General features: G+C 37.5%; 1 non-coding gene across 1 annotated transcript; it reads right to left on the minus strand.

The window, feature by feature from the left end:
- Positions 1 to 389: 389 nt before the first annotated feature.
- LOC111726700 lies at positions 390 to 521 on the minus strand. Its single transcript, XR_002774412.1, has one exon. It is a non-coding gene; the product is annotated as a small nucleolar RNA SNORA51 (small nucleolar RNA).
- Between the last annotated feature and the right edge of the window lie 9,529 nt (positions 522 to 10,050).

Here is a 10,050-nt window from a genome sequence, read left to right on the forward strand (position 1 = left end):
CCAGCTACTTGGGAGGCTGAGGCAAGGGACTCACTTAAGCCCAAGAGTCTGAGGTTGCTGCAAGCTGTGACGCCATAGCACTCTACCCAGGGTGACAGAGTGAGACTCTGTCTCAAAAAAAAAAAAGAAAAATCACATGTCCACTTCACTTATGAAGATAGACAGATAGGTAAAATAATAATTGAACAAAATCCAGCAAATACATCATGTACATCATGGTCCAGTAGGGTATGTATCAGGATTGCAAAGATGGTTCATCCTTAGAACATCTATCAGTGTAATTTATCACATTCACAGATCAAAGGAGAAAAATCACATGATTATCAAAATTTGTGCCTAAAAATTATATGATGAAAACAATACCTATTCATGTTTTTTTCCCCCCAACTCCACGTTCCCCCATTCATGATTCAGACCAGGCATGGGGCCCGGGCTGGGATGCACATGAGGTAAGTCTACCTTGTCTTCTCTCTATATACAGTCAGTGTGAGAACATGGTCTGTTCTAAGCACCAAGAGGTCCTATTTATTGTTTTTGAAATAATTCTTAGCAAACTAGGAATAGGAGAGTACTCCCTTAACTTCACTTAAGTTAGATAACAAAAACTTACACCAAAATGTATCTTCAATGAAGAAACTTTGGACTGGTTTCCTTTAAGATCAGAAACAAGACTAGAATGGCCACTCTCACCAGTATTATCTTACATAATACCAGAGGTGGAAGAATTAGAAGGAAAGAGATGAATCAGTCATTTGTAGATGCTATAATCATCCACTTAGGAAAAGCACTAAATCAGTGAGCAAAATATAGCAAATGTATAGGACAAAATCACTGCTGACATAATAGAAAATTTAAAACATGATAAAATTTTGAGTAACTCTATGCAGCTAAATGTAAAGGCACTGATGAAATAAATATTTTTATTTAAAAATAACCAACAAAGTAATAAGAGAGTTCAGCAAGGTTGCTAGATTAGGGGACACCAGTAACTAAAAATATACATATTTTAAAAGATTTTATTTGCAATAGAAAAAAAAGCCATAATATATCCAGGAATTAACAAAAAATAAACAAGAGAAAACTTTAAAATGGAGAAAATTTTTTTAAAAAAATGGAGAAACTTTCAAAATGCCAATAAAGTATGTATACTATGCATATATCACAAATGTATAAATGGAATGGCTCTCATGTTCTTAGATATTTATTTAATATTATGAAAATGTCAATTGCTCCCAAATTACTATACAAATTCAAAGCAATCCCAATCAGAGGTCCTTACAGAATTGGGTTTTTTTTTTTAAGAATCTAAAATTTTACATATAAATAGGGACACAAACCATGATTAGCTAAACCAACCATGAAAAAGAAGGGTTTACATCATTAGAGCCATTACAGAGCCAGAGGAAGAAAGAAATTAAATGAGATACTATTATAAGAGTAGGCAAATAGACTAATGAGATGGAGATAGATTCACATATATGTGAGAATCTAATATATGACAAAGGTGATTCCACACATCAGTTTGGATAGGAGAGATTATTTGAATGAATACAGTTGGGAAATCTTGCTTAATACATAGGAAAAAAAATCATATTCCTACCTATCACCATATTTAAAAGTGAACTCCACATAAATTAAAATCTAGTAGTGAAATATGAAATTATAAAGTCAACACAATAAAGCATAGAACATTGTACTTATAGCCTATGAGAAGGAAACAACTTTTCTAAAAGAAACTTTGGTAGCACAAATCACAAAAAATAAAATGGGTAAATTTAATTACATCAAAAGTGAGGATTTTTAGTCCATGAAAGACACTATGGACAAAAATTAAAGCAAGATCATAGACTAGGAAAAGTTAATTTCAATGTCCAAAACTAACAAGAGATATCTGGAATACTCAGAGAAGTCCTGAAAATCAAAAGAAAAGGACAGCCCCAATAGAAAAATGGGAGAAAGCTTGGAACAGGCAGAAGAGGAATTCCCAAAGGCAAATAAAAGACACTCAGATATATTAGTAATCAGAGATTGATAATTTAACCAGGAATAAGATCATTTTACATCTATGGGAAAGCCAAAAATTAGTAAGTGGGTTGACTCCAAGCATTGGAAGGATATGGAGATGTAAAATTTTCATGCACTACTGGTAAGAATATAAAATGCTATAGCATTTCTGGGGACAACTTGGCTATTCTTACACAAAATAAGAATATATGATCTCTATGATCCTGTAATGTCACTATGGATATAAATCCCCAAGAAATTCCCAAACAGATCCCAAACTAGGCATGTACAAGTATCTCCAAAAAGGGACATACGTAAAGATGTGGTTAGTAGCTGCAGTGGGTGGTTGGAGGTCATCTAGGATCCCAGGGCTGTTCACATGGCAGGTTGTGGACTGTGTACTGCAGTTAGAAGCAGTGACGGGGATATCCCCTTAGCTACGTGGATGGATCTTAACCTTGGTGCTCAGCAAAGAGCCAAGTTCACATGGCAGGTTGTGGACTGTGTACTGCAGTTAGAAGCAGTGACGGGGATATCCCCTTAGCTACGTGGATGGATCTTAACCTTGGTGCTCAGCAAAGAAAGGAAGAAACAGAATCTGTATAAATTAAATTTGTGTAAAATTTAAATGCATGCACGCAAAACAAGACCGCACATTTTTGTAAGACCCTCACAACAAAAACAAACATGTTAAAAACTTTAGAATTATTCCCTGTGTCAGGGAGGGGAATAATGGTGAGATTGGGATAAAAGAAAATAGGTAAGGGAAAGAAAAACAGGAAGACAGTAGCATAAAGAGATTCTACAGACACACACATGCCCACGTTGAGACATCAGGTGCATTCGCAGTCATGTGCGAATGATCAATTACGATATGTCCACTAAATGGATTGCTAAGATCATGTAGAAACTATGTGAATGCTTATAGGTTGTTCAATTTTAAAATATAAGGTACAAATTATATCACAAAATGAATGTGATCATTTTTCTAAAAAGCAAAGAGTCAAAGAAGAAAGAAAACATAAAACTAAAATGCTACGAATGGTAATATTAAGACAGGTGAGATTATGGAAAATTGTTTTCCTTTTTCTCTTTATTTACTTTGTTATGTTTACATTTTTAAAACCTTTTTTCCACGTCCTCTGTTTCAGGATCTCTTTGTAATCTGTACCCTATTTTTCTTTCTTTCTAACAGTATACCGATCATTTACAAACAAATACAGAAGAATAAAACCGAGTAAAGAAGAATAAAACCTGAACGTAAAGTGAATCTAGACAATTTGCCAATCTCCAAACTGACTGAAAAGTTGGTCACAATTATGAGCAGCTTGGCTCATGGCTTCTGGTTTTCGGCATGATTCTGAGTGAGCGATCTCGATGCTGAAGTAAGTGTCTTAGTTCTGCTTAACAGGGTGAAGTCTTTGGAGAACTTTGAGAATTGGAATTGTATTTACAGGAACATTAACCTTAGACCTTGAAATATTTGTGTTGAAAAGCTGAATCTATGCCCACAATTGCTGTGGTCACTCATAAAGATTTTTACTGTGTTCTCAAGGCTAGGACAGCATGGGGAGGGAAGGGAGAATAGTTTGGGGTTTTTTTTTCCTTTTTCTTTCTCTCTTTTAAATTTTTTTAGTGACCATCTTCCGATTTTCAGATAGATGCTAGCATAGAGACTTATCTTGAGAAATTGTGCCGTAGCATCTGTTTTCATTCTTCTCTTCTGGTAATCTTAAACATTATCAAAGAAAAAGAACCATATCAATGGGGGAAAAAAATTAATGTTAAAGGGAAAGTGACCAGGGATGACTTTAGACTAGTCAAATGTTTCTGTTTTGTTTAGATCTGGAGCCTGGTCTATTTTGTCACTTTCTAGTTTAAATTCCAATCGTTATTTGCAGAGATGTATAAAGCATACATTATGAATGGAGACAAAACTGTGGGATTTAATTTACCAAGGGATCCTTTCACAGAAGCTATACATAGCTCCAGACATCAACTTTAGACCAGCAAGGAAACCCCAGAGAAAAGAAATAAATCTCAAATATTGTCCACAGATGTGCAGTAATCAGAAACCTCCCATATAACACTGGAGTGTTTGGTTTTTTTCTTTATCCTCCTAAATTTTCCCTGTGTCTCTTTCTTCTCTGCTGTCACTTGTTCCTATCTCTCGAGACACATAATGAAAGGATGTCTCTGGGTCTTATCAGACATCTGTGGTTTTCCCTTCCCTCCATAACTGTCAGGAAAAAGAAAGTGGGTAGTAGTTATCTGCAAAGTATCCTGTATTTCACCTTTATTATCTGTATGCCAGGCCATCTTAGATCTGGCCCCTTGACAATAATAAAGAGGAAATCTTTTTAAGGAATTGATCTACCCCTGCTGCCTGTTCTTCCTGAGAGGACGTGATCCTTTTGTTTATTACAGAGTAATCATCCTTATACCAAAGTGTGTGATGCAACATGCTAAAGCAGGTTCTGAACTTTTAATCCAAATTAGCGACAGAGAAACACCTGGAGGAGTTGCATTTGTTTGTTTGTTTGCTTGTTTTTGAGACAGTCTCACTTTGCTGCCCTTGGTAGTGTGCTGTACCATCACAGCTCACAGCAATCTCCAGCTCTTGGGCTTAGGTGATTCTCTTACCTCAGCCTCCCAAGTAGCTGGGACTACAGGCGCCCACCACAACGCCCGGCTATTTTTTTGTTGCAGTTTGGCCGGGACCGGGTTCAAACTCACCACCCTCAGTATATGGGGCTGATGCCCTACTCACTGAGCCACAGGCACCACCCCACATGGAGAAGTTTTGAGTGTTCTGCATGGAAAGTGTCCAGGGAAGGGATCAGGTCACTTTAACGCTTGGCCACACAAAGAACCATGATAGTATGTTGCATTTAAACAGATTCCTCAGTGAGAAGATCAAAGAAATGGGTGCCACTTCCCTTCATACAGTGTTTTTAATGAACATCTCGAGAGACACAGGTGATGGGAAGAGTTTGAACTTGGAGGTTAGACAGACTTGAGTTTGAATTCCACCCTCTTATCTACCATTATCTGCTAGTGGTGGCCCTGGAGAAATGACTGAGCCTCTGCGTCTCAGTGTTCATGTCCCCTCTCAGTATAGAGAAGCTGGGGCAGCGGGGTGCGGAGTGGAGCTGGGCAGGAAGCAATCATACCTACCATGAGGACAGTTCTGAAAATTAAGTAGAGAATCTAGTACAAAGACAGAAAAAAGTTGTCACTCAATAAATAAATACTAGAATTCCTTTTAAATGGAGTTTTATTGCCCACCTGAGCAATTGACAATAGTGGCTTTGATCAATGGTTCTTGAAGTATGTTTGGGGGGAACCCTAAAATTCCTAAGAATTTTATAATAATACACAGATATTATTTGTTTTTTCCACTTTCATTCCTTTTCAAGTGTATGTAGAGTTTTCAAAGGGAGCATGACGTGTGATGTTACAGTAGACTGATTGCAGATGTGACACAAGTCAGCATACCTTAGATTAAGCCAAACATTAAAACGATTTACTTAGATGTGAAGCAATGCTATTCTATTTACTATAATATTTTTGAAAAAGAATGTTCTTTTTTGTAAAGTTATGTTATATCTATTACCAGACAGTGAGTGATCTCAGACGTGTGTGTGCATTGGTTTAACATCAAACTTTTGAAAACCACTGGTCTACAGCATGGCCTCAGAGCTGTGTGCGCAGGTGAGGAGTACGCAGTTCTGAGTATCTCACATTGATCAAGTAATGTGTATCAGACTAATCCTCCCTCTGAAAAATTATAAAATCTTAACAATATCATTTTCAAAAAGGTTTAAAGGCCTGGGGAATAACCAAGAACAAGCAGGTTCCACACTGACATGGATTTTGAGGGTTTCTTAGTCTACCTGGCTCAAAACAAGAATTCAAGCCAAAAAATTCAGGGCTGTTGGACTGAGAAGTGAAGAAAACAGTTGGGGACAACCAATGTAGTAGAAATTGAGGGGTAAATCCTGAAAAGGAGAGAGCCACAGAAAAGGAAACCTCAAAATCTGTTTATAAATCTACCTCAAATCCTTGGCTAACCACTAAACCACTTGCACTTGCAGGCAAGACCCAGAGATCCCTGCAAGGAGACAATATCCAGAAGGCTGGAAGAGCTGAGCAGAACGCAGGGAGACAGAATTCAGAGTCTGAATGCCGCCAAGATAGACGGATTTGAGAAACACCTTGGGCTATTCATCGAGATTTCAGAAGGACCGTGACTTAGGAGTAATAACTAGATCTCACAAGGAACTCACCTTAGGATTAAGAAAATATTGAAATAGATCTTCCCAAGAAAATGCAAAACTAAATATATAAAAGCTCAAAGTGACATGCCAGTAATATAACTGCCTGCTGTGAGTAACAGCGCTCCAGAATCTAGTCTGTATGTGATGTCAACACATTCACAGTACAGGCAATCCCCAAATCACAAACAAGTCACAAACAGAGGCTAAAACAGTAAGCCCCTGAGTCACAAATACATGACTCACACATGACTCACACTTGTGAACAGAGGCTTTTACAGGTAATAGGTCAGTGTACATGTTCCAGCTTCACACACAAATTCATCTTTGTGTGACTTTGTGGCTTCACATTCTGGCTCTGCCACTTGCTAGATGTGACAATGTGGGTCAATTACCTTGCTCTTCTACACTGTCTAAGAAATTGGGATACTAATGTTAACTGTCTTATGTTATACTGAGAATCAAATGAGTCAATCCATGTGAAGAGTTTATTTTTATTATTATTATTATTTTGAGACAGACCCTTAAACTGTCACCCTGTGTAGAGTCCTATAGCATCACAGCTCACAGCAACCTCCAACTCCTGGGCTTACGCGATTCTCTTGCCTCAGTCTCCCAAGTAGCTGGGACTACAGGCACCTGCCACAAGGCCTGGCTATTTTTTTTTTTTTTTTTTTGGTTGTAGTTGTCACTGTTGTTTAGCAGGCCCGAGCAGGATTCGAACCCACCAGCTCTGGTGAATGTGGCTGGCGCCTTAGCTGCTTGAGCTACAGGCTCCGAGCTCCATGTGAAGAGTTTAGCACAGTACCTGGCATACGAGGGCTCAACAAATGTAATCTATTTTTATTTAACTTTGTTCTGTAACATTAGTTATTACCATCGATGAAAGAGATAAATGTATAAATGATTGAAGGGGGAGGTAAAAATAATTATTTTCAGAAATGGCTAAGAATCTCGCATAAACTAAAAGTTAATAGAAAGAATAATACAGTTTACTAAGGTTACCAATTAAAAATTAATATATGGATAACTTTTATCATAAAGTAAATAACCATTTAAAATATTATTTGAAGAAATATAAAATCCAGCATAGTACCAAAAATATAACACATCTAAGAATAAAGTAGTAGGAAATGAATACGATACACATGAATAAATTATAAAACTACACTGAAGGACATAAAAATGATTTTTAAAATAGAAAAATATATTTTATTCTTGAGTGGAGGTATTCAGTATTTTTTTCTATATCAAATTATAAGTCAATGGAGTCTCAGACAGATGTCAATAGAACTTTTTTGAAACTTGACAAAATAACTCAAGAGCTTATCTGAAATAATTAATTTCTAAGAATAATAAGAAAAATTCTGGGCTCGGTGCCTGTGGCTCAAGTGGCTAAGGTGCCAGCCACATACACCTAAGGTGGCGGGTTGGAATCCACCCCGGGCCCGCCAAAACAACAATTGACGACTGCAACCAAAAAAAAAAAAAATAGCCTGGCATTGTGGCGGGGGCCTGTGGTCCCAGCTACTTGGGTAGTGGAGGCAGGAGACTCGCTTGAGCCCAGGAGTTTGAGGTTGCTGTGAGCTGTGATGCCACAGCACTCTACCCAGGGGGATAGCTTGAGGTCTGTCTCAAAAAAAAAAAAAAAAAAAGAAAAAGGAAAATTCTGAAATAGAATAATAATGGCAAAGCACTTGCCCTGGAATATATTACCTTGGTTGCTAAAACAGCCTAAACTGGCGTAGCAAGAATCAGACAAGTAAAACCAAGTATAGTGTACACACGCAAACCTAAGGCTACAAAAGAAAATCATATTGAAGGATGGGGCCTGAGATCAATGGGGCTAAGATGAGTTACTGAGTAAATGCATGACATGGGAAAACTTTCTCACAATTTGTATCCCTCCTCTGTCCTTCCACTATGATAAACGGCATATCAAAAGGTTCAATGCAAAATTGTAACTGTAACTATAAAACTGTTAGTAAAACACAGTAGGGAATACTTCTACGCTCTTGGAATAGAACCCTTCTCAATATAAATATAAAAGCCAGAAAACTATGAAAAGACAAGATTGAAGATTTTATTTTATAAAAATATTTAAATTTTCTAATGTCAAAAGGCACAATAAACAAGATGATAAGCTATAAATTGAGGAAAATATTTGTAAGATACATGACAAAGAGTTAAGATTGTAAATTTGGAAACACAACGATATCAAACAAATAGAAAAATAGGCAAAGGACTTGAATAGGTTATTCACAAAAGCACAAATGGCTTTTAAATGCATAAACATCCATTTACATATGCCTAAAGAAATAATTAAAACTACTGTAAATAGGCCAGATGTGGTGGCTCATGCCTGTAATCCTAGCATTCTCGGAGGCCGTGGCGGTTGGCTTGCTTGAGCTTAGGTGTTGAATACCAGACCAGCCTGAGCAAAAGTAAGACCCCATTTCTACTAAAAGTAAAAAATTAGCCCAGCAGGGGTGGTGCATGCCTGTAGTCCCAGCTACTCAGGAGGCCGAGGCAAGAGGATCCCTTAAGCCCAAGAGTTTGAGGTTGCTTTGAGCTATAACGCCATGGTACTCTAGCCTGGGCAATAGAGTGAGTCTCTGTCTCAAACAAACATATAAAAAATTAAAAAGCACTGTAAATATTATTTTTCTAGATCAATTTGGAAAGATTTAAAAGGATGCTAAAACAGTGTAGGAAATGAAAGTTAGGGGGCACTTAGATCTTCAGTTCATGGAAGTATAAACTGTTAAAACCTTGTACACAGGAATGTGGTGACAGCTATCAAGTTTTAATAGAAGTAATGATAATTCTTGTCTTTTACTGACTTTAGTGGGCATTACCTCTAGTGTTTTATTCTTAGGGAGGATATTGGCTATTGTTTGAGTGATATACACATGTATTACACATAAATTATATCTGAGAAGTATCCATTTCTTTCTTCTTCTTTTTTTTTTTTTTTGAGACAGAGTCTCAAGCTGTCCCCCTGGGTAGAGTGCCATGGCATCACAGCTCACAGCAACCTCCAACTCCTGGACTTAAGCGAATCTCCTGCCTCAGCCTCCCAAGGAGCTGGGACCACAGGCACCCACCACAACGCCTGGCTACTTTTTGGTTGCAGCCATCATGGTTGTTTGGCGGGCCCAGGCTGGATTCGAACCCGCCACCTTAGTTGTATGTAGCTGGCGCCTTAGCCACTTGAGCCACAGGCACCGAGCCGCATTTATTTCTATTTTACTATGGGCTCTTTAAAAATCAGGAGTAGATCTTGGAACTTACTAAAAGAATCTTTGTAATCTATTGAGAATAGATGATAGAATATATTCATATATTTCTTTATATTAAGCCATCTTTACTGTTCTTAGAACTTCTCTTAGTCATAATCCCTTTAATATCACATATTAAGTAGGACATATAAAATGCAAGCATATCAAATATCCTCACAAATTTTAAGAGAGGATCCAAGTTTTTACCCATATGGAGTGAGATCAGCCTGCCCTTTGTCTGTCAGTAGGCTGGTTGGTTTGTTGCACTCTCTCTTTGACAAGTTCTGACTTTCTAATAAAATTTTAGAGGTTTTCCTATTTCTCTGTGCTCTGAAAGAGCTAACGGAACACAGGAGTTATCTATTCCTTGAAGGCAGGAATGAGCTGTCCATGAAACCCTCTGGGTCTGCTACTTCTGCAAGGGATAATTTCTTAACTTCCTTAGCCCTCTCCTTACTTATTGGCCTATTTACATTTCTAGTTATCTT

Source organism: Otolemur garnettii, unplaced genomic scaffold (genome assembly GCF_000181295.1).
Source record: "Otolemur garnettii isolate 467f Iridium unplaced genomic scaffold, OtoGar3 scaffold00075, whole genome shotgun sequence".
Taxonomy (NCBI): Eukaryota; Metazoa; Chordata; class Mammalia; order Primates; family Galagidae; genus Otolemur; species Otolemur garnettii.